General features: G+C 36.9%; 1 protein-coding gene and 1 long non-coding RNA gene across 8 annotated transcripts in view; both read right to left on the reverse strand.

Annotated features, from left to right (window-relative positions):
• Window positions 1-25,606, reverse strand: part of LOC123869656 (CUGBP Elav-like family member 4) — an 895,280-nt gene that overhangs the window by 294,866 nt on the left and 574,808 nt on the right. The window lies entirely within an intron of this gene.
• LOC123869664 lies at window positions 12,033-25,139 on the reverse strand. The gene is made up of 3 exons (XR_006796938.1): window positions 25,127-25,139; window positions 17,995-17,998; window positions 12,033-12,269 (listed from the first exon to the last, which is right to left on the reverse strand). It is a non-coding gene; the product is annotated as an uncharacterized LOC123869664 (long non-coding RNA).

The raw sequence follows: 25,606 nt of genomic DNA on the forward strand, positions 1-25,606 counted from the left end.
TCAATTTCGGATGCGCACTTCTAACATTTCAGAGTTGCAATTAAACATTGATCTATAATAATACTAAGGCACTTGTTAGTGGCAAAGAAAAATGACGTGAGAAAACCTGCATGCCTGATGATCCTCCATAATGTTCTCATAAGTTAGTGAATTCTGTCCATTCGCGATTGGCCAGCGTGGTTGATTATAGCCTAAGTCCTTCTTTTTCCGTACTTAGTAGTGGACCAGCGATGAGCACAGCTATTAAAATAATAAAGTCCAATTATTTATTATTTTTAAACAGTTGACATTTGGAGACGCGACCAAATTGAACATTGAAAGAAAAAGTTAATTATCAGCAAAACTTAAGACACAACAATGTAGTATAAAAGAATTAGTAGGTATCGAGAGAACCGAATATACTAGAACTCACAAAAGCATTTTATTTACCTCATACCAATATCGTAAGTGTAAAAGATCTTTCATATAATTTACACTGAATTTTCTTTTGCGCGTGTAACAAACGAGTACTGCTGACAGGGCTCTTTGCAGCTAAAATAAAATCCAAGAACATCTGCTGCTGCCAAAACTGAGGATAAAGGTCATAGCACATTAGAGCTACTTGGCACCCGACCTACATCGCCTCGTCTTGTGCGGTTAGTATTCATTATGATAATGAACTTTTATGGACCTACGCTCACGGCTAATAACATCAACTCTATTAGCGTCAGCGGATCGCCTTGCTTGTAAGCTCGCGAGGACCGTGAGTCCGCTCATATGCTTGCTTTGCGTTGACTGCTTATTGCCAATGCACGGTTCCCGAGTGGACCGCATGCTGCCCACGAGTCTTTTGCGTTTTTTACACGTGTAGGCTTAGTTCAAATCGCTGACATACTGACAGAAAAGTGGACTATGCGCTCGTTGGTCACGCGACGTTCACTCGTTGTCTACGCGAGGTTCACTGGCGTCCAACCGTGTGCCACCTATCGACAACTAGTGGACGCTGAACGACAAGGTGGTGCTGTTCGGGTGCCGGGTGACTCTAATGGGCTATGACCTTCAAGGAGCAAGGGGCAACCGCTTGGCAGGATTAAACGAGCTTAAAAAGAGTTTTATGTGTTTTAGACTTGGCGTGATATGTTAAAGGTTTACCGTAAAGGTTAATTGTATGTGTTTATATGCATGTTTTGTCGTGAGTTTGCATTTAATTTAATCATAAATCACACCTTGTGATTTATGATTAAATTTATGGATTTTATGTTTGCCGTAGATAGCACCATTTATGTGACAACGCTTTCGCGTGGTTTTATCTAAATATATAAAAGGAAAAGGTGACTGACTGACTGACTGATCTTTTAACGCACAACTCAGACTGTTGGACGGATCGTGCTGAAATTTAGCTCGCAGATAGCTATTATGACGCAGACATCCGCTAAGAAAGGATATTTGAAAATTCAACCCCTAAGGCGGTAAAATAGGATATAGATACTCTTGATAATTTACAATAGAAATAATTACAAAACACAAATCCTGTATACGATGAAGAAAATTTACTTAAATCGAGTCATTATAATGAACCTGAATTCGCTTTAATTATTTCTCAATTGCTTGTCCCAAACTTAATTTATCGTTGGCAAAACAAGAAACCGATTCCACAGTTTACAGGAGAGGCTTCAAATTGAATTGGATGGTCAAAAGCGAGTAGAACTCGCAGCCTAGAGGGTTCCGCACAAATGTTATGAAAATAGATGAAAATAGAAATAAAATAAAAGTTTTCATTCAAATAAACTTAAAGTGCTTTCAAATCATCACTATTTGCTAGAAAGAAGCAGTTACCGAGAAGCAAGTGAGACAAGAAACTCGGCGGCTCCTTTCTCAAAAATTCAACTAACAATTTATTATGAGGCATTTTTATTTGTCCATACGTACTAATTGAGTATAAAACGGGATATGATTAAGACGATAATATAACACACTTTTTCTAAATCAAATGCCAAACAATAAAATAAATGATAAGTGGGATTTGATTTTCGGATTTAATCCTCCACTTGTACATTTATTCCTCCACACACAAGACTTACCTTTGAATGCCGAATTTTATAAAAGGATTGATTGTAGGTCACGGACAATGTTCTATAGGTTTTAATATTCAGTTAGTGAACGAGACTGTTAGTATGCAAATGATTCACTGATCGTATCTTTTTATTGCATTAAACTAGAAACCTGATTTTTTACAAAGAACACAGATTTTAGTTTTCGATATTACCGTATTACTTCATGCCACGGACAGTAGATACAAGTGTAAATTAAAAATTTTCAACACCCCCGACAAATCATTTTCAAATAAATAATTATGTATATCTAGGCAACGTCCATCTTGAAAGCTTGACATTTGTCAATTGACACTTGAATATTATGAACCTAAGGGTTATCTAACCTTCTTTTCTACAAGAAATCTAGAAAATAGCTGATAACTTTTAAACGGCTGAACCAATTTTTTTGGATTATAGCTAAGAACACTCTCGATCAAGCCACCTTTCAAACAAAAAAAAGTAAATTAAAATCGGTTCATTCGTTTAGGCGCTACGATGCCACAGACAGATACACAGATACACAGACACACAGATACACAGATACACACGTCAAACTTATAACACCCCTTTTTTTGGGTCGGGGGTTAAAAAGAACGGACAACAAAGTGCTTCTACACGGGGTCGAAAGAACTTAAAGGAACTCTAAAAACTTAGCATGCATCAAAACTTTAAACTAAGTGTTTTATATTCAAGCTGATTGCTCGCAACTTCGTCCGCGTGGATTAAGGTTTTGAAAATCCCGTGAGAACTCTGATTTTCTGGCATACAAAGTAACCTATGTCACTCTCCAGGTCTTTAACTATATCCATGTAAAAGAATACATGGCTCCGTAGTTACGTTGTGGCTTAATTGAAGGACAAACAACAAAGACACTTTCGCATTTACTATAATTTGGGTAGTGACGGACGATATTTTTCCCAACATAGAATTTGAGTAAATTATGTAACTTATCATAAGAGAACCCTAAAAATCCAAATTCTTCGTTAATTTCGGCTGCGTTTAAGTCAATTTATCTTATTTAATCAAGCGCGAACACTTGAAGAGAAATAGGCGGAAATTTTACAAGTATCCCAATAAAACTTGCACGGGACTTGAAGAGGGAAAGTTGGCCGAAATATCTAACGAATTCAATACCTACGTACACAGGGCCCTGAGTGGGGGCCCTCCAAACTGAATTAGCGTCGAGGAATAAGGCCACCGAAGAAATAATCGATTTAAACGAAAATCGATTTCTCGTTCCGACAGGTAAAGCGTATGGGTACATACACACGTTATGGACTAAGAGCCAACGAATGCCAAACCTTCGTTATTTTATAAAAGCTGAAAGCGTATTGTCCCCAACACGGGGTGGAACGATCAGCGACTATGAAGTATGGATCATGGTGGCTTTGGGAGATAACAGATAATAAAGGTGTAAAAATGTATGTCAAACTATAAAGTATTTTTTTTAAATTACATAGTATTTTCTTCGGAGTAGTATTAGAAATCACGTCATTAAAAAGGAAAATGTAAATTGGTCAAATGTTAGTACATTTAACGCAGGTAGCCCTAAAGTAGCCCTTATTTTTGACGTGACAACGTCTTATAATTCGATAGAGCCGACTGCACGCACGAAAAAACATGACTCATGCGGCGTTACCTCGCTCTGAGGCGTTCCATGTAAGGCTTGAAGTGCAAGCGAGAGCGCGGAATGAGCGACAAAGAAGCACAATCGGCCTTTGTTGTCACGTTCAACTATCGTCAGTAAACCGACTTTACAGACAACCAATTTTTTTTTTTTAATTTTACGTCACCGTAGCCTAATATTTGACATATCGTCGATTCAAGATCAAACCGAGAGTTTTCTACGTCACTCTGACGATAGCGAGCATAGTAGATATTTATTGATTTTCAACGTTTGAATTTTATAAAATTCAAACGCATTTAAGTAAATTTATCTGGTTTAATCAAGTGAAAACCCTTGAAGAGGAATAGGCGAAAATTCTACAAGTATCCCAATAAAACTCGGTTCAAGACTTCGAGTGGCGAACTTGGTCGAAATATTCAACAAATTCGATACCCACGTTACGGGGTCCGTGAGTCGGGGACCCTTGAAACTGAATTTCCATCGGGAAATATCGTTGTCGATGACTTAATCGATAGCTAACTGATATCGATTTTACGTTTTGTCGTAGGTTTGGCCGGCGGTCTTTGCTCTGTTTACAGTGAAATTGAACTCCTAAAAATGAACTACTCGTATCTCTATCCATACTTCTATGGGTACCAATCCATCTAGATACTAATATTATAAATGCGATGTGTTTGTTCGTTTGTCCTTTCTTCAGGCCCTAACTAAGCAACCAGTTGACTTGACTTTTAGAATATAGATAATTGAAAGGACGGACCATAACATAGGTTACTTTTATCCCGGAAAATCAAAGAGTTCCCACGGGGTTTTGAAAAATGAGAATCCACGCGGACAAAGTCGCGGGCATCAGCTAGCACTTAATATAAGCAATGCGAAAGTGTGTCTGTTTCTTTGTCTGATTATCTGTTACAATTTAAAGGCTCAATCGCTGAACCGATCTTGAAGTTGGGTACCCAGATGGAATTGTGAAGACGGATGTAGGATCCTTTTTATCCCAGAAAATTTCATAGACCAGAGTCCCCACGCCATTCTCAGTTGTCACTGGCATCAGTTAGTCTATCATTACACTAATATTATAAAGAGGTAAGTAAAATTTGTAAGTTTTGGTGTCGGTAATGTAAGGTTATTTTAAAAAAAGTTGATTTGAGTTGTCAAAAATAATATAAAATTATTAATTTAGCTGATGAAGGTAGTTTGGTAAAATCGATATTTGGCTCATTCGATGTCATACAATCTGTTACTAGGAGGTCAACAAGATTGAACTTGCATAAATACGGGTGTTTTGAAGGTTTTAGTTCAGTCTCCTTCTGAGATTCGGAGCGATATCGCATATTTTCGGTATTTGGATTGTGAACTGAATAATTAGATGTTGTGATAGCAATCACGCTCTAATTAAATTATTTATTTTGGCATTAGTTTGTTTAGATTAAAACTCTCGGATAACCTTGCACATTAAACTTGTGTTTTTTTGTGTTGGTTTTGGAGAGGACATTCCAATAATTCGATAAAAATATTTAAATAATACCTGCTTTTCTGAGTGACGCCAATAATTCAGAAGCGGGATGTGTCTCACGTTGTCTTAATTTCGCTTTGGTATCTTTTTGTAAACAACCCACATTTGATTAAAATTTTTATTGAGTTTGATTTGGTGATTAAAATTTTTAGTTTTTTTTTAATAATTTAGTCTTTTGTGAATTGGAAAGTAATTTGCAATGAGTGGTTCAGATTTTGTATACATCGAATGAGAAGTTAGTCGTTTGGATTTATTGTTGACTTGATATTAAAACTGAGAGTTCGGCAGTTCAGGGGTAGGTTAATGATTTGACGGAGGGCAGGATAGCCCATGATTTGGATTTGACTTAGGGCAAGGAAGCCCGCGACTGACATGACAAGATTATTTAGAAACACGAGGGCGTGTTAAATTCAGGACGGCCGAACTGTGAGGTTATTTTAAAAAAAGTTGATTTGAGTTGTCAAAAATAATATAAAATTATTGATTTAGCTGATGAAGGTAGTTTGGTAAAATCGATATTTGGCTCATTCGATGTCATACAATCTGTTACTAGGAGGCCAACAAGATTGAACTTGCATAAATACGGGTGTTTTGAAGGTTTTAGTTCAGTCTCCTTCTGAGATTCGGAGCGATATCGCATATTTTCGGTATTTGGATTGTGAACTGAATAATTAGATGTTGTGATAGCAATCACGCTCTAATTAAATTATTTATTTTGGCATTAGTTTGTTTAGATTAAAACTCTCGGATAACCTTGCACATTAAACTTGTGTTTTTTTGTGTTGGTTTTGGAGAGGACATTCCAATAATTCGATAAAAATATTTAAATAATACCTGCTTTTCTGAGTGACGCCAATAGTAAGTAGGTAGGATTCTCCGTAACCAATGATCTGATTCTGAAAATTGACGTAGACTCAAAAAGGATTTTTTGAAATTCTACCCAAGCGAATCTGGCGTGGATCAGCTAGTCTATATAGGTATAAAAGAACAAACTGACTAACTGAAATCATATTTACCACGTAAATTTTTACACAGTAAATAAGAAGCATTTTTCCTTTCAGTTTTAAGGAACAACCAAACCTAGGGACCACACCACTTTATAATCAAGCTCCGTACTGTATTTAGTAATATTTACCACAAATATTCTAATATTACTGTGTTTATAATGCAAAAACTACAACGTAGATTTAATAAATTTGAACTCTATTGCAATAGATTTAGAAATGAAAATGCTGCAACGTTACATTCAGTCCGTCCGTCCACCACTCGAGCTGTCACCGTGTATTTGCGAAGCGCTTGTGTCGGGACGCGCCAAGCGTCGCTTCGACGCTGCAAGATTACACAATGCTTTGTACTGTACGATACTTTTTTAGGGTAAGCGCGAACTGGCTTTTTTGCAGCTGCTTTTTTTCAAGCAACAAAAATAGGAACGTCACCGGATACAAAAAGAGCAACAAGTTTATACTTTATACGCTGAAAACTGTTCGTTACTCAGATTTATATTTTAAAAGGTGTGGTTTGTATCTAAATAATTATTTGGTTGCCTGGAAGAGATCGCTAGGTAGCGATAGGGCGCCAAATTGTACTACCTATAATCTATATTTTGTTGTGCTTTGTATGTGTTTTTAACCGACTTCCAAAAAAGGAGGAGGTTTTCAATTCGTCGGGATCTTTTTTTTTTTTTTTATGTATGTTCCCCGATTACTCAAAGACCCCTGGACCGATTTGGAAATATTTTTTTTTATTTGAAAGGGTATACTGTGCAGGTGGTCCCATATAAATTTGGTGAAGATCTGATGAATATCTTCGGAGATGGAGAACAGAACTCCTCAATGGATAAGAGCAAATTGCTCGCGATCACTGTAATAGCTTAGTAAACAGTCGGGTTTTAACTGGGCATAGCATATTATAGTACAGTGGGGCCACTAAAAATTGTGAAATAAAAAATTTTCAAAAGAAAAATAAAACCGACTTCAAAAACCAAAAACACTAATTTTTGAAAAATTTTTAACCCCCGACCCAAAAAGCCCTAAGTTTGACGTGTGTATCTGTGTGTCTGTGTATCTGTGTATCTGTGTATCTGTGTATCTGTCTGTGGCATCGTAGCGCCTAAACGAATGAACCGATTTTAATTTAGTTTTTTTTGTTTGAAAGGTGGCTTGATCGAGAGTGTTCTTAGCTATAATCTAAAAAAATTGGTTCAGCCGTTTAAGAGTTATCAGCTCTTTTCTAGTTTTCTTGTAGAAAAGAAGGTTAGATAACCGTTAGGTTCATAATATTATGTCAATAGACAAATGTCAAGCTGTCAAGATGGACGTTGCCTAAATACATAATTATTTATTTGAAAATGATGTTTTGGCAAACTCAAATACTTTGGATCGTCGGGGGTGTTATAAATTTTTAATTTACACTTGTTCTGTACTTATTTTGTGGTGTACAATAAAAGTATATTCGTTCATTCATTCATTCATTCATTATTTTAACACTACTTTTTTGAAATAATAAATTATTTTAACACTACTTTTTAAAACAATAAATTAATTTAGCACTACATTTTCGAAAAAATAAATTATTTTAACACTACTTTTTCGAAATAATAATTTATTTTAACATTAATTTTGCGAAATACTAGATTATGTCCACAACTTCATTCGCATGAGCTTTTAAAAACCCCGTAGGAACCTTGTGGTTTACGGGATAACAAGTAGCTACGTCACTCTACAGGTTTTAACTTATATCCATGCAAAAAAACTACCTTTTGTGTGACTAATAAAACATCATACAGTTTGGCCCATGTCCGCGCGGATTTAGGTTTTTCAAAATCCCGTGAGAACTCTTTGATTTTCCGGGATAAAAAGTTGCCTATGTGCTAATTCGGGGTATCTATCTCCATTCCAAATTTCAGCCAAATCCGTTCAGTAGTTTTTTGCGTGAAGGAGTAACAAACACACACACACACACACACACACACACACACAAACTTTCTCCTTTATAATATTAAGTGTGATCATCATCATCATCAACCAATAGACATCCACTGGACATAGGTCTCTTGTAAGGACTTCCCAACGCAACGGTCTTGCGCCGCCTGAATCCATCGGTTCCCTGCGATTCGTTTGATGTCGTCTGTCCACCTTGTAAAGGGTCTTCGAACACTGCGCTTTCCGGTTTGAGGTCGCCATTCCAACACCTTGGGACCCCAACGTAGCGGGGTATAGTATTTTTGATTTCGTATGTTAAGTATGTTACTAATCTTGTTATGTTACTGGATTAAAGTTGATGTAAAGCCGAAAGTTGGTAAATTGCCAGCGTACAGGAACTTATGTAACGCAAGATCTACCTCGGAACTTAACTATCCACTTTATTAGGAAACTTCACGTCGAGTCTTCCAGTAATTAGAGGGGATTATGTTCCGGCGATTGCGCGCCGCGCCGCGTCGGTATAAAAGACTTGTTTACCGTTTTATGTATCTACTAAGAAATTATAGGAAGCGGGCTTAAATTGATGGATGGGTAAAAAATAAGACATTATAATAGAGTTATGTCAAGGGTATATTGAGCTAAAAATAGTCAGTTTCTCGTTGGATATTAGAAAAATAAGAATACCCGGCTGAGTTTGTTGTGGGATCTTCTCAGACCTGGGCGTTCGGCGTTAAAATAAGTGATAGGTATTTAATTGCTTAAAAATGCTTATAACTCTGAGAGATTACTGCTGGAATCAAATCCAGGTCATCCTGAGTAGAACGCCGAAGTCTTTTAAAACGCTAGGCACACAATTTCATTCCTTAGCATGAATTAAAGGTCCACGTAGGGGCATGTGTGACGGCAAATCCTAAGAAACGAAGATCCCATAGAGATTAAAAATGTTAAGGAGCCGGTAAATATCTCTAATCTACTCATAAATAACGTAATCGTACACTGAATGGCCGTCATCATTAAAATGCGGGACGTGCTCTCCCGAGCACTAAAACAATTATCGCGCGTTAAAGAGGCTCGGAGGAAAATAATAAAGAAAAATCCCTCTCACTCCCGTGGCTTTAGTACAATTTTCAACGTTGTTAGAATTCGAGCGTCGAAATTCAGTAATGAACCTCATGAATATGAAAAGTGAAAGTCAAGTTTTGAGAAAAAAAAAACATCTGTTAATCTTCAAATTTATTAACAACTCTTTAAAACATTGTAAAACTAAAACCGGGTAAGATGCCGTAGCTACTAAGGTTTGAGTTTTAAGATGTTTTAACTTGGGATGGCAACAGTAAATTATACCTATATATGGATGGATAAGATACCCGGCTGAGTTTGTTGTGGGCGTCTCAGACCTGCACGCGTTTGGAACCTTCGTAGCTTTAGTTTTAAGTTTACGTAATCAGCACCACTATATTATTAATCTTACAAATCCAACAACTGACTATCAAAAAGCGTACAATGTTGTATTTTGAATAATTTGTTTGACTTCGACTTTGACTTTAAGTTAAACAAGTGTCTTTAGGTTCTTTTTGTTGTGATGTTATAGTGTATCGATACGCGAAATAAATTAACGTTGTCGAGCTGTGCAAACTCGTACTAAGCCTGCTGTTATGTACTCACCGCGTTCTATAGCTCGCTTTTTTATGTTGACACTCCACTTTGAACAGTGCTTTTGTATTCAAAATTAGTATTGTAAACAGAAAAAAGGAAAATCTGCTCAGTACTCACTTACCTACTTATTATATTGAGAAATTACTTTATTACTCGTTGTAGCATGGACGTATTCTTCAATTTTGCAGCCCTGGGAATGAATTTCGACCGCACCTCTTATCAGCGGCAACTAGCGAACTACGCAGTAGATATCATAATGAACAATTGTGCTTTATTTATTTATTCATATACAATATTGACTGCAATTTTATCTGGTGGTAAGTGATTATACTCAAATACAGCTGCACTCTTTGTTCCCTCACTCTCATAGTTCTATGGGATAGTAATATGCCACGACTGGAGAGAAATGGCCAAGACAGCTTTACATGCTGTTAGAGAGAGCTCTTTAGAGTTTTAAAGACTTGAAAAGTGACTTTTTGTAGACATACTTACCAAGTTCCCACGGGATTTTAAGGAACCTGAATCCTCGCGGATAAAGTCGCAGCTAAATCCGCATAAACTGCATTCTAAATGATCTCATTTCTACTATGTATTTAATAACACCTAACTGTAAACAAAAAATGTTTCTGCAAATAAAAATCTTGTATCTTGTATCTAGCCTAGGGTCCGTTTTGGCCAAAGGTCTGTCACAGTCACAGGCCATTGCTCTTGACAGTGTCATTACAGACCAATGCTGAGGCTTTGTGCATGAGACATTTATGATTAAAAATATGTTTTTGATCTGCTAGTTTTGCGGTGCTAAAGGTTGCAAAGGACGAGCGCGGCCTAATAATTTCCTTTTTGCGCATTGGTTTAAGTGATAAGCTGTAGCGATTTGGAATCAAGCTGAAAGAGATGCCACTGGACATTATAGAGCAACAGTCGACATTATACAACCCTCTAGGATATGGGACTCCCTTCCAACAGCAGTTCCCCCCCCCCCCCCTACAACAAACAAGCTCCTAAGATACAGCCTGCAGGTCTGATTGCAGCCAAGCGCTAAGCTATAAATTTTGTCAATCAGTCAGATCTTTTCCTTATATATTTTTAGAAAATCAAGAAATCCTACACGATTTTCGCAATACTTAAAGCAGCAACAAAGAAGCTCGGGCAAAAGCTTGATGTAAACAAACAGTACAAAACTCAATTTGAACATAATTATTTTTCTGCGAACCGTCCGTCCGCTTGTGTTTGAGTCGCACTTGAACGGGGACGACGTTCTGACAGCGGACCCTAATCCAGACCGCTCCGCGGGGCGTCACACTGCTCCTGACATTTTCCAATTATAACCATTCACTATGTAACACTTTTGCGAAAACTGAGCCATTATTCGCGATTAAATTGTCGTACGTATACAACTTTTGCTTTAGCACAAGTTTGAACAACTCGAAACCGTTGTTAGATTTTTTAGATTTCAGATTAAATCAGAATTTGAATTTGTTAGGTTTAGATTCGAAAGAACTTGTAAAAGTCTAATTGAATAAAAACATTTTGAATTTGAATTTTGAATTTGAATTTGAGTTTTAAGCCTCAATAGTGGCTCAAAACTTTAAAATTATTACTTGCCAGCAGGTTTGATTACAGACAAGCGCTATTTAAATCATAGCCAAACGAATTAGAGTGAGGAAACTTTCTGTTTGATTCTGAATCGGCGATATGTCAAATACTAAGTTATGGGTGACATGAAATCAAAGAATAATAATCATTTCATAGCCTCGTTTTGTTACAAGTTTCCGAACTGTCGTGAACTGTGACAACATTGTTACCTTTCGAGTTTTAAGCTCATTTTAAGAAAGTCATCACTTGCCAGCAGATTTCATTGTTGCCAAGCACTATTTAAATCATAGGCAAATAATAATCGGGAAGTACGACATAATATACCGACACCTGCAATTTAAAACATTGTAACTCACTTTTTGGCGAAAATGACCTTTAAACACAAGGTTAATAAGAAAAAAATGCTCTTTTTTTTGCGCTTACCACCGTATCTCAATTCACTCCCGTTACGATTTTAGCCAGCATAAAAACATTGTAACTAGTCGTCCACTAACGATGAAAAAAAGGTATCTTTAGTTACACACACTTGCCCGTGGTAAGTAATAATAATTTTACAAAACAATAATTGTAACATAAGATACAATTTTTTTCTTGGTAAGATTTCTTACATAAATGAAAATATTTCGTCAATTTTCATCGTAACTTGAGTTACGATGTTTTCATTCTTAAAATATAATTATCATTTCAAATAAAAAAATTGTTACCATTATTTATTCCGCCGTATATTTACGTTCCTGTTCTAATAAGTAAACTTACAATGCATGCCGTGTCAACCACATCTCCCTGCGACCCCGCACTTCTTGTTTTGATCGAGTTACAACGCGTGCATTGCCGGCGTTTTACGCATTGTTAATTAATTTGTACTGTTTTAATGTTAAAAATAGCTGTTATCATTTTACAAAAGAATTTTAAATCATTTTAAAAAAGAATCTCCACTCCAGAACACGTCTGCCGTTGGGGCAGACGTGTTCTGGAGTGGAGACCGCGTACCGGTAAGCGCAGTGTGGGACGACCTCCAGCCCGCTGGACCGATGACCTGAAGAAGGTGGCGGGGAGCGGGTGGATGAGGAAGGCGGAGGACCGTGTTTGGTGGCGCGCTCTTGGAAAGGCCTATGTCCAGCAGTGGACGCTTACAGGCTGATGGATGGATGGATGGATGGATTTTACAAAAATTGGGATCGCGATATTAACAATGTAAAAGTAACCTGGAGTAAAATTATGCACATTAAATTTATCAGTAGCTTACCAAACATAATTACTTTTCAATATGATTCTTAAGTGACACTAAGATGTCTATAAATATAGCTCAAGTTTCTGTTCGATCAGGTACTCGTCGTAGTGTAAAGGAACCTCAAAACAATGATCAAAATATTAACATTACAAAGGCTTATAACGCGCTCTTGCCTATATCTGCTGCAAAATATAAAGATTTAATAAATTTGTGCAATAGCAAAGCTATTCCAGATATCTATCATGATTATTTTATAAATTTGCCTCATTTGAGCTCAAACGTACCAAATGCAAGTGAGTCTGATTAATAGGTACCTAATTGTGTCTATTTTTTGATGCATAAATTATAAAGAATAAGTTTTTTGTTGCTGTACTTAGTTCCCGTCAAACATATTTAAATGTGAGTGTGTAACACCGATTTCAGTACTCGACCCGATAACTAGATGGCGCTAGTTACCTGTTACTTCGCGTTACCGTGAACTGCGGGTCAGTTGTATATATCGGCTAGCATATGTTTGTAAAACCATTCTAATCAAATCAATCTAATCAATTCCTAATGAATTCCGAGTCAGATCCGGATTCCTTCGCTCGGTACTCAAACGAGTTACGAACTCTGCATCCACATCTGTTGGGACAGAGTTAAACGCTAGTTTCAGTAGTACCAACGTCATAGGTGGCACGAACCCCTGCATCCACATCTGCTGGAACGGGGCGTTCCGGAAACCTACCAACCTTCATAGGTGGCACGAACTCCTGCATCCACATCTGCTGGAACAGGGCGTTCTGGAAGCCTACGAAGTGTCAAACTATAAGATTGTACCTAAACTAAGTGGTGAACCAATATATAGTTTCCGTCTAGTTCGACCTCGTGTTTTCTTCATCGCCTGCCTAACCTCCCCTACAAATTGGCGCCCAACGTGGGGCTGGTCCAACACCTCAATAAATTGGCGATCCAACGTGCGGCTGGTCCAACGCTTCTACAAATTGGCGCTCCAACTGGAGGCCGATCCGACGCAACGGCCGACGCGACTACAGGCGACTTATGAAGAACAATGAGGGTCTTGCCACATAACATCTACGAACTCTGTGAAGAGAGTTTCTGAACTACTTTAATGTCAGTGTTGTCACTATGCGTTCTGTTAGAATGGAACCAGTATCTTCGCCTTCGCTTCCTGAAAACAGTCAGACAAATAAGCTGTCAGACTAACCTTATAGTCCGCTCATCTCTTCGACACTCAGCCCACTGAAGAGGAAACACTTTGAACTTTTTGATTATTATCCTGTACTAGATGCTCTATATGAAGATGCTATGGAAAGCTGGAAAACTATGGCGACGCACCCAAATTTTTTCTTACCAAGAACAAAAACGTGTTCAATCCTAATGGGAAGCAAGCTACTTTGTCCTTGGAGCAGTTTCCGTGCAGGGGGAGGGTGGATAAGCACTTTGTTAACACAAAGCCTGAACGAAGATTTAAGAGATTGGATGGACGAGAATAATTCCTTACCAAGGCTAACAACGACAATTCCTCGATGCCATCGAAGAAGATCTCCAAAGAACGACTACAACTAACTTCCTGTCTCTCTCGTCGGGACGACTTCGCAGACAGAGGGGGAGACTGTAACACCGATTTCAGTACTCGACCCGATAACTAGATGGCGCTAGTTACCTGTTACTTCGCGTTACCGTGAACTGCGGGTCAGTTGTATATATCGGCTAGCATATGTTTGTAAAACCATTCTAATCAAATCAATCTAATCAATTCCTAATGAATTCCGAGTCAGATCCGGATTCCTTCGCTCGGTACTCAAACGAGTTACGAACTCTGCATCCACATCTGTTGGGACAGAGTTAAACGCTAGTTTCAGTAGTACCAACGTCATAGGTGGCACGAACCCCTGCATCCACATCTGCTGGAACGGGGCGTTCCGGAAACCTACCAACCTTCATAGGTGGCACGAACTCCTGCATCCACATCTGCTGGAACAGGGCGTTCTGGAAGCCTACGAAGTGTCAAACTATAAGATTGTACCTAAACTAAGTGGTGAACCAATATATAGTTTCCGTCTAGTTCGACCTCGTGTTTTCTTCATCGCCTGCCTAACCTCCCCTACAAGTGCTATTTAACGGTGAAGAAAGCAACAGCTCTTACTCATTGTTCTTTAACAAAATACCTTATCTTTTGTAAAAGAAACAATGAGAGAGCTTATCCACTTTCTTCACCTACCACCAGCGCCCACATATTTAAACATGTTTAACAGGATCTTTACATTATATTATCGAGGTTTATTATGACTGATTTTAATTAGTTGAATAAAAATTAGAAAGTGATTGGTTGATATCCCTAGTTCCCATGAAGATTCAAAAATGTCTGTGTTACATTCCTGTCAAACTTTATTGTAGTTGCTTGAACTAGAAGGAGAAGCAAGCAATCGCTCTGACTCAGAGTTATAAGACAAAGATAGAGCGATCATTTTCCCTCCGCTTTCACGCAAATAATTTATAAACCTGCGAGAAAGCATAGGGAAAATGATTGCTCTGTCTTTGTCTTAAAACTCTGAATCATAGCGATTGCTTGCGTGACTTGCTTCTCCTACCAGTTTACGCAACTAAAATAAAGTATGATAGGAATGTAACACAGACATTTTTCTAAATTGTAAAGGCTGATTCATTGATGGTTAATTTTCAATGAAGATTTAAAATGTCTATTATTCACAGTTTACAGTTTCTGTCTAACTTTAATGTAGCTGCGTGAAATTGGAGGGTAAAGCAAGCCATCACTCTGTCACAAAAAACAATTTTCCCCTACTTCCACGCAAAAACAATAAAGCCTAAAGGCAACTGTTGTACGTCCTTAAACGCTTATTAAAATAATTGAAAATCTATGATTATTGTTACTTTACTTTGTAAAATTTATAACCTATGTAAACCTAAATGTAAAGATTGATTAACTTTAGGTTTATTTTGATATTTTGGAACTATAATAATAAAAACAATGCAAATTAATTAATTTTTTATTTTTATGGTAACTCCAACTATGTATTAAAATAAATATTATCCATTGTAACTCAGACTTACAATTATTTTTCTCGGTAAATTAGTTATTGCCCTACTAAATTGCACTGTATGTCTGAGTTACAACTGTAATTTGGAAACCAGTTTTTAATGAAAAATCATTGTAAGTCATAAAAACATATAAAATACAGTAAACAACAATTATTAGTCATACAGAAATGTAGATAATCCCTTTTTACTTATATTTACAAAATTGGAAGACGCTAGGACTTTTAGGAACAAAGTGAGAATATTTTGAATGTTTAAATCGCTCTCCTGAAAAGTTGTGAAAAATGAGTTACAATGTTTTAAATTGCAGGTGTCGATATAGCGGTACGGACTTGCTAGAATTGGCTGGAGATAATACGACATTACGATAGGGAGTTTTAGTGCTTTGACACTCGAAATCTGCCAACGAGCCGTGCAAACCCATGCTAAGTGTTGGTACTGTTATTGAATTATCGCGATACGAAAACGATTGTTTAGGACTATAGAAGCATTATTTGTTTTCTTTCCACGAATTGTGTTCGATAACAAACTCTGTCAACTCAACTTTTGTAAAGAAACGAGACCAATAGAAATTTTGGTGTTTCGGTTGTGTAAGTTTTAATAAAATTCGGTCGTTAATCAGGGTTGCTTGGAATTTGAAACTGTAGGCAGTTATTATCATTTACCTTGGTAACAGCGCATACCTACTAAAACAAACTATTTAATGAACGTTAGTAATACAATGTTTTTGATTTATGTAATTTTTTTCATGCAAAAAATGTCATGCACTAAGTACGTGTTATCAATTTATTTTTACTAGGAAATCAAGTGACATAACAGATAGAAATACAGACAACAAAGTGATCGTATTCCTTTTTTTCCTTTTTAGGTACGGAAACCTAAAAAGTGACTAACTGACAGACTAATCTATTAATGTACAGCTCAAACTACTGAGCGGATCAGGCTGAAATTTGGCATGCAGATAGCTATTATGACGTTGACATCCATTAAGAAAGGATTTTTAAAAAATTCAACCCCTACGGGGTAAAATATAGGTTTGAAAGTATAAAACACGCGGATGATGTCGTGGGTATAAGCTAGTTTCATATAAATGCCAATTGAATAATATTACGTGGACGGATTGATGTATAACTACTAGAGCAATATAACGTTTCTATCTTTGTTATTATAAACGAGACCGGTTTAATTTCACGCCCTCCGACTTAATCAATGTAGCAACGGTAAAATCACATTGATTACCTCCGGGGAGGGTTATCGGCGATTTAAACTAAACAGAGGTTAACCTCGGATGTCCTCTGGGAGGAGGAACGATAGGCCTCCATCTAATGACGTGGCTCGCTGGGGAATCGATTTGAATCTATGTCAATTTTAATGCGTCTGAGGCCTAAGCAATTTTAGGTTAACTTCGAATTTAGATTAATCGTGTTTTCATTCCATTTCTGTACCTACACAGTAAGGCCTTATGTACACTAGAAAATTCATTAAAAACAACAAACAGAACAAAATATATGTATTCCCAAGTATATATTCATTAGTCAACGTTTTTTTTACGTGTGAACAGAAACTTGGGAATACATTTGTTCTATTTGGACGCTCTTTTAACGGACGTTAAAAAAGCTATCGTGTAAATGAGGCCTAAATAGATAGTATTTATTTTATTTATTTGTACCAGAAAGTTGTAAAATTAGGTAGATATTATTTACATGATGAAAAACTGAATTATATTATTAACATGACCCACACAATATTTATTCTATGCGAATAGCTGAATGCGGTGCTTGAATGCTTTCATACATTTTTCTCATGCAACTCTGTACCATTGTTGTTAGCACTTGCGTAAAGGTTTTTGACATAGAACCATTAATGTACAATAGGTGGCACGTGAGTAATTCAAATAAAAATAAGAAGAAAAACTGAAAAAGGCACTGCCGAGCATCCCACAAGCCGGGTATTAGGTAATAGGCTTTTGAGTTTTGACAATTGATATCGAATTTTGTAACTCTATGCTTTGACAGAATTATATTTTGGTAACATGCAATCATTACTTTTTTACTTTTATTAATTACTATGCAAAACGTGAAATCTGATACTTACAGGTATAACCAGCAATTAATTAAGTTACAAAATAGGAAAATAATAATTATTATTTGTGCCTACAAGAATAAACTTTTATTTTAGACGACCTAATGCCCGCGACTTTGTCCGCGTGGACTACACAAATTTCTAACCCGAATTTTTTCTGTTACCCCTGTTAGTCAGTCAGTTTTTTATATATTTAGATTTTCGTTTCATATATTTAGATAATCATTTGCTACTACCAATCTTATAATATCATATGGGAGTATAAAGTGCTATAGGTACACTGTAACATACCTGCCCATCACTATATTTTATACTAACTGAAAGTGTAGTAAGCCTTTGAATACTGCAATATCCTGTCGCCTTTGTATCAAGATCTACCTGCCAATAACCAACTTGCAAATGACGTTTCTCAAAACGCTATCAAAGGCCCATCCTCGAAGACGAAATGCTAACCTCACCGGAAATTAACCTGTAGTATATTTTATAATCCTATATGCAGCTGAAATGAGATAGGTAGGATATAAGCTCCACAGGGGATTCAATCTCTGCGATTGTATGCAATGCTTGTATGAAATGTTGGGAATTTGTATTTATTTATGACAAAATCGGTTGCCGCTGGGGCATACATATCTCCTAGTATAAGACATATACCAGTAAGCGCAGTGCAAGTCGACGCTAGAGGTTGTTTTGATGGATCAACGACTTCGGTTCGAGGTTGCCATTCCAAATCATTGGACGCCAGCATCTATCGGTTTTTCGAATTGTGTCTAGTGGGAGGCTTCGGCTGCGGCTAGTTACCACCCTACCGGCAAATCCGTGCCACCAAGTGCTTTAGCATTCCAGTACGATACCGTGTAGAAACAAAAGGGTACGGATTTAATTAAAACAGGTTCCTTCCAGGTTAGCCTGCTTCCATCTTAGTCAGCATCATCACTTACAACCAGGTGAGATTGCAGTCAAGGGCTAACTTGTATCTTAATAAAAAAAATAGATACCTATATACATAGCGGTTGAGTTTGTTGCGGACTCTTCTCAGACAAGAGTGCGTTTGGAACCCTCGTAGCTTTAGTTTTAAGTTTACTTAGCTAAATATCACCATTACCTCAATTAAATTCATCTTATATATTTTCAATCAAAATTGACAATCAAAATTTGTACCATCAACAATGGTACCTATTTGGAATATATGGGTTTGACTTTGACCATGTCTTGAATCCATAATGGTATGATTAGCAACGCGGACTGTTCGAATACTCTATAGTCTTCAAGCACTCAGAATATTTACAATTTACATTCCTGAAAACGGGCTTGTTAAAAGTCTCAAAGCATTACCACAAATCTGATCCTTACACAATACTATAACATGTATCAATCAAATCGGAGCCATTCCAAATAGTCGCCCCAACCGCAGGGACGCGTCCAAAAAAGGGTTGAAAAGGGAGAGAGTTTTACGCGTCGTTTAATTGCTACAAGCATTTAGGGCTTGTGAGAGTCGAAACAGTAAATTGGATTTATCTGTCCACATCCAGGCCCTTTGACCGTCCGAGAGTCACAATTTGGCATTACCCCGCTTCCGGCCCTCGGCCTCGGCTAACTAGATTACTCGTCAATTTCATAGGCATGAATTCTAGAGCCTTTTATAAAAGGTCATGGCTAAAATATGTCCGCGTATATCAGCGCTTTTTCATCTTTAACAAGGCTTTTGTATCATAATCATCAAACCTTAGCATGATATAGCCGAATGCTAAGGGCTATCATGATGTGAAGGGAAGAGAAAGAAAAAGAAGAAAAGGAGAAGATAGAGATTTAGGAGGTCAGCATGACGTAATGCCACGCAGTTCCGTGCTCACCTTGGCAGACATGGGGAGGTCATTTTAGTCCGTGCGAGTCGGACAGACCCTGCCAGCAGTCAGAAGTCCGTAGGTATTTTTTCCTCCCACGAAGAAAAAAAAATCATCATCATCACGATCAACCCTCATTGGAACTACTTCTTGGAGCTTGGATATATTCTCAAATTGAGAAAGGTCCGATCATACTCCACCACGCTGGATAAGTGCAGATTAGCAGATTTCACACACCTTTGAGATCATTATTTAAACATTAACATATAAAACAAGATTTAAAAAAAACTACGATTTTTTTTAATCCTGTATTTTTAAAAGTTCACAATATATTGCAAATAAAACATCTAACTGGCGCTAGAGGTCAACGAAATCGTAGCGTTGTAGGTGGGGTATTGACCCGAGTTTTGCACGCTATACAATGCGGGTTTGGAAAATACTAAATCACTATTTGTGATAAGGTAGTATAGTAATGCTATTTTTGTTAGCGTTTTGAAATACCCTGTATGTGTGCTATGACCACAAAAAGTAATTTCTCCTAAAGAGATACCTACCTACTGTAATATCAATGTTTACGATTGTAAATCTTTATAGTACTTCTAATAATATAAGTATGTGTACTTACGTCTAATCTTGGCCCTTTATTTTTACTCAACACAAACTACAATTTTCATTTATCATAAAAGCTTAAATATCGTAAAACCACAAGAGCTCGTAAAAGCGAGTGAGGAAAAGTGTCTTCCGCTTTTTATATCCACTTACTGACCGATATAAGAACCGACCGTTTACTCAGTGCTTGTCTTACTTGGATAACAGGTTTGACTCCCGCCGAATTCAATTGAATCCTATAGTCATACTAATACATTTTATGTCATATAAATGCAATTGCATATATATACACATAGATGCATATTATGTCTATCTGTCTGTCAACATTTCAAGATCCACTCTTATTACCAATGGTGACAAAACTTAGTACAGAGAGAAAAGATTCATGCCTGGCATTGTCCTAATGTAAATCATCCCTAACGCAAGATAATATTATTTCTTGCTCATTATTTCAATAAACAAACGCTGAGATGCGTTTTGAATATTTTCTTCTGAATGCTTTACTCGAGTCAGGTTTAATATCTTTGTTATTTCATTTCTCCGTATAATGCTACGCAATTCTTGTACCACTCCAGTACACTTGCAAAGAAAAATTGAAATGAGATAAGTCAAATGCAAAAATAATAAGGCAACGAGCCAACGAGGATAGGTATTTTTGCTATAATATAATTTTACTAGCTTATACCCTCAATTACGCGTGGACTACACAAATTTTAAAACCCAATTTTACCCACTTAGGGGCTGAATTTTCAAAAATCCTTACTTAGTGGATGTCTGCGTCATGTAAGGTTATTTTTAAAATATTGATTTGAGTTGTCAAAAATAATATAAAATTATTAATTTACCTAATGCAGGTAGTTTGATAAAATCGATATTTGGCTCATTCGATGTCATACAATCTGTTGCTAGGAGGTCAACAAGATTGAACTTGCATAAATACGGGTGTTTCGAAGGTTTTAGTTTAGTCTCCTTCCGAGATTCGGGGCGATATCGCATATTTTCGGTTTTTGTATTGTGAACTGGATAATTAGATGTTGTGATAGCAATCACGCTCTAATTAAATCATTTATTTTGGCATTAGTTTTTTTAGATTAAAACTCTCGGATAACCTCTACACATTGAACCTGATGTTTTTTGTGTTGGTTTGAGAGGACATTCCAATAATTCGATAAAAATATTTAAATAATACCTGCTTTTCTGAGTGACGCCAATAATTCAGAAGCGGGACGTGTCTCACGTTGTCTTAATTTCGCTTTGGTATCTTTTTGTAAACAACCCACATTTGATTAAAATTTTTATTGAGTTTGATTTGGTGATTAAAATTTTTAGTTTTTTTTTTAAAGAATTTAGTCTTTTGTGAAGTGGAAAGTAACTTGCAGTAAGTAATTCAGATTTCGTGTACATCGAATGAGAGGTTAGTCGTTTGGATTTATTATTGATTTGATATTAAAACTGATAGTTCGGCAGTTCATGGATAGGTTTTAATGATTTGACGGAGGGCAGGATAGCCCATGATTTGGATTTGACTTAGGGCAGGGAAGCCCGCGACTGACATGACAAGATTGATTAGAAACACGAGGACGTGTTAAATTCAGGACGGCCGAACTGTAAGGTTATTTTTAAAATATTGATTTGAGTTGTCAAAAATAATATAAAATTATTAATTTACCTAATGCAGGTAGTTTGATAAAATCGATATTTGGCTCATTCGATGTCATACAATCTGTTGCTAGGAGGTCAACAAGATTGAACTTGCATAAATACGGGTGTTTCGAAGGTTTAGTCATTTTAGTTTAGTCTCCTTCCGAGATTCGGGGCGATATCGCATATTTTCGGTTTTTGTATTGTGAACTGGATAATTAGATGTTGTGATAGCAATCACGCTCTAATTAAATCATTTATTTTGGCATTAGTTTTTTTAGATTAAAACTCTCGGATAACCTCTACACATTGAACCTGATGTTTTTTGTGTTGGTTTGAGAGGACATTCCAATAATTCGATAAAAATATTTAAATAATACCTGCTTTTCTGAGTGACGCCAATAGTCATAATAGCTATCTGCGTGCCAAACAGCCCGATCCATCTGGTAGTTTGAGCTGTGCGTTGATGGATCAGTCAGTCAGTCAGTTTTTCCTTTTTAACCCCGACCCTAAAAGAGGGGTGTTATAAGTTTGACGTGTGTATTTAATTTACACTTGTTTACGCATTATATGGGTGGACAGGGCTTAGGTATCGGATATTAAAAGAAGCGGCTTTAGAGACAGATAGATAAGTTTTCACTGAAGGCCGAGGCGAGGGCATAAGATGATACTTAATTGAAATAAGGTATCTACGCTGTATGACAAGTGCTAAAGGTCTGTAAGATATGATCTACTGATGACTTTTCATCTTTCAGTTCGCTCCTTGATATTGACATATTACTCAAGAAGCTTCAATTAAAACATTATCACGAACCGCTCAATACAAAGTACATTGAGTACTAAAACTAACAAACTAGTAATCTCTGTTTAAGCACAAGCAATAAATATGGCCTCCTTAGTCTGAAAGCAAAGCGCAGTAAGCCGAGGAATGCCTCGAGGACCCGATCCTTAATTACGTCACGTACTGAGGATTCCGCTAACTTTCAACTAAGCCGTGCCTACACGGAGTAAACAACACGCGCCTTCTTCGGAAGACGCGCGTTAAGCCTACCAACTGTTTATAATCTCCCAGTTCAAAATACAGTTAACCAAAAAATCACAGGATATAAAACTCCTACATACACCATGAAGATTAGATTCTGATGGTGAATTGATATTTCAGGTACAAAACAACGACTTTATGATTGAACTTCAGGTCCAAACTCTTCAATCCTGATGGTAATATACGATACTCATAAACCGTGAGGATTCACATAAGTAACCCCGAAAAGTTAGAGGTGCGTGCCCGAGATCAAACCCCCTATCTACTAGGTTATTACCACTTTCAGTCAAGATATAAGACGTAGATATAAAGGCATAAAGAAAAGAAAAGCAAACACTGGGGTGTAATGTCTGTAAGGAGGTCGTAAAAACACTAAATGAGACGGCAAGCGCGATCGAAATCAACGGGCCTGAGGGCGCTGTCAATTTCACATTGTTTTCGTTAGGATAACGAGTACAAATAAAAAAGGTATCGGCTGTGTCGTGTGTAGTGACTAGTCTAGGAGCCAGTGTCCTATTGGTTCAAGTATTTTAAACTTGCTTACATCAGTTGATTCAGTGACCTAAAAAGTAACTATTGGGTTCAGATACTAGAAGTTGCACATGCTTAAGCCTGTCCTGTACCACTTTGGTTCAATCAGCTCTTCCGATGATGCTCTCCTGACGATTCTTGCAGGTTTTTGAACGTTTCATCCAAGTATTGTGTTGACTTTTAAATGATGCAAAATTTAGGGTTGCTTCAAATAGCTACTAAGTGTTTTATAAGGCTTGATAATAAAACCATCTTAGCATAACAACCTAAAACTGACAAGATCTTTAAGTAAAAAAAAATAGTTTACCTTACTTTTTTCACTTAGTAGGTACTATAATCCTGCCTGGAAAATTGGATTCTAATCTGAGATACTACTAAGAAGAAGAAGTACAGAAATAGTAACTGTCGAAATTTTGACTTATTTTGAAAACCGAAATATATAAATGCCTGGTAAAAAACCAAACAAAATGTGAGTAAATAGATACTGTACTATGCAAACATGACGGTCTGGTTGTTAAGATGTAAGTTAGAAGCCTTCCCCGACCAAAAATGTTTGACTTCATAATATGAGGTGCAGTTCTGTGTGGATGATATTAAGAGACACCCAATGGAGCTCTGTCTTAGATGTAAGTATGTGGCTCAAGATTTCCTTATACTGCAGCTGACGTCTGATGTTACAGTTTCCGGTTAGCACGCAGTGTCCCGAACACTTTACCTTTTTTGTCTTTTTGAAAATAGTCCACCGTCTCTCAGTCTATAATGGCAATCGCTAACAACGCGAAAATAACAAAGCAGGCCGCTGTATGACGTGGCAAGCGTCGGAGGGGAAGTGTGACGCCATGTAATTGCGAATGTCCTATTTTTATATGACCACTAGGCACTGACCAGTACACGTTTGCAGGCTGGTTTGTCTGAAAGGTAAAGGTTTGTACTACAACCCATACGACAAAGTCAAAGTCAAAGTCATTTATTAAAATTGTACACTTCCTGAGTGTCAAACAACGATGTAGCGGTGATAATTAATTATGTTTTAAAACTAAAGCTACGACTGACCTATACTTTTGTTTTTGAAAAAATTTGGTACAGAGGTATACCGCATCCCAAAAACTTTTTGTCCTGAAAAATGAAAGAGTTTCCAGGAGATTTTTAAAATACCTAAATCCATGCGGACGAAGTCGCAAGCACCACCTACAAATAATATAAAAGACAGCCGTAATAATGTTTAATCTTTAAAGGAGATATTTGTAACTTTTTACAAAAAAAAAAACATCTTTTCATATTCTTTCGACTCAAAAGCACAAAAAGACATGTCAAAATCGCGGGATCTTCACAAAATTCATTAGAGAGTATTCCACGGTACTCATGGTGCTTGAATAAAATATAAGCGAGGTATAAAGCGAGCCTTTTTACCTATTAAACGCATTTCATGTAACAAATCTTCGTCAGGGGTATGCGAGTGTTGCCAAGTTATAAGTGGAAGCGATTAAATTGTAATGGCTCATTAGGCATGATTTATTTTATGACGGTCTTTGCGTTTGATCGGGGCATGGCAGGATCTTGTATGAAAAATTTAATACTGTCCGCTTCATCTGGACACAGATATACATACACATAACTGTGCGAAAGTATGTCTGTCCATCTGTCCGTCTGTCTGCTAGTTTTTCACGGCCCATCTGTTTAACCAATTTTAACGAAAGGTACAACAAATGTGAATTAAAAATTTATAACACCCCCGACAAGTGAAGGTTACAGTAACTAGAAAAGAGCTGATAACTTTCAAACGGTTGAACCGATTTTCTTGGATTATAGCTAAGAACACTCTCGATCAAGCCACCTTTCAAACAAAAAAATAATAATTTAAATTGGTTCATTAGTTTAGGAGCTACGATGCCACAGACAGTTACACAGATACACAGATACACACGTCAAACTTATAACACTCCTCTTTTTGGGTCGGGGGTTAAAAAATGAATGTACTACTCATAATATTATTCTGATTTGATGGAGTTTTTTAAATAAAATACTCTGAAGCTCAGTAAATAATTAAACCGTAGTAAGTATCTAACCAACTTTAGAAAGTTTACATATAAATCGGGCCGAGTGTAAAAAGAAAACCGAAAAATATAACGTTAAAAGCGCAATACTTATTATCTTGATAAATGCTAAGAGAGCGCGGCAACCATT

This window comes from Maniola jurtina, chromosome 11, assembly GCF_905333055.1.
Source record: "Maniola jurtina chromosome 11, ilManJurt1.1, whole genome shotgun sequence".
Lineage (NCBI taxonomy): Eukaryota > Metazoa > Arthropoda > Insecta > Lepidoptera > Nymphalidae > Maniola > Maniola jurtina.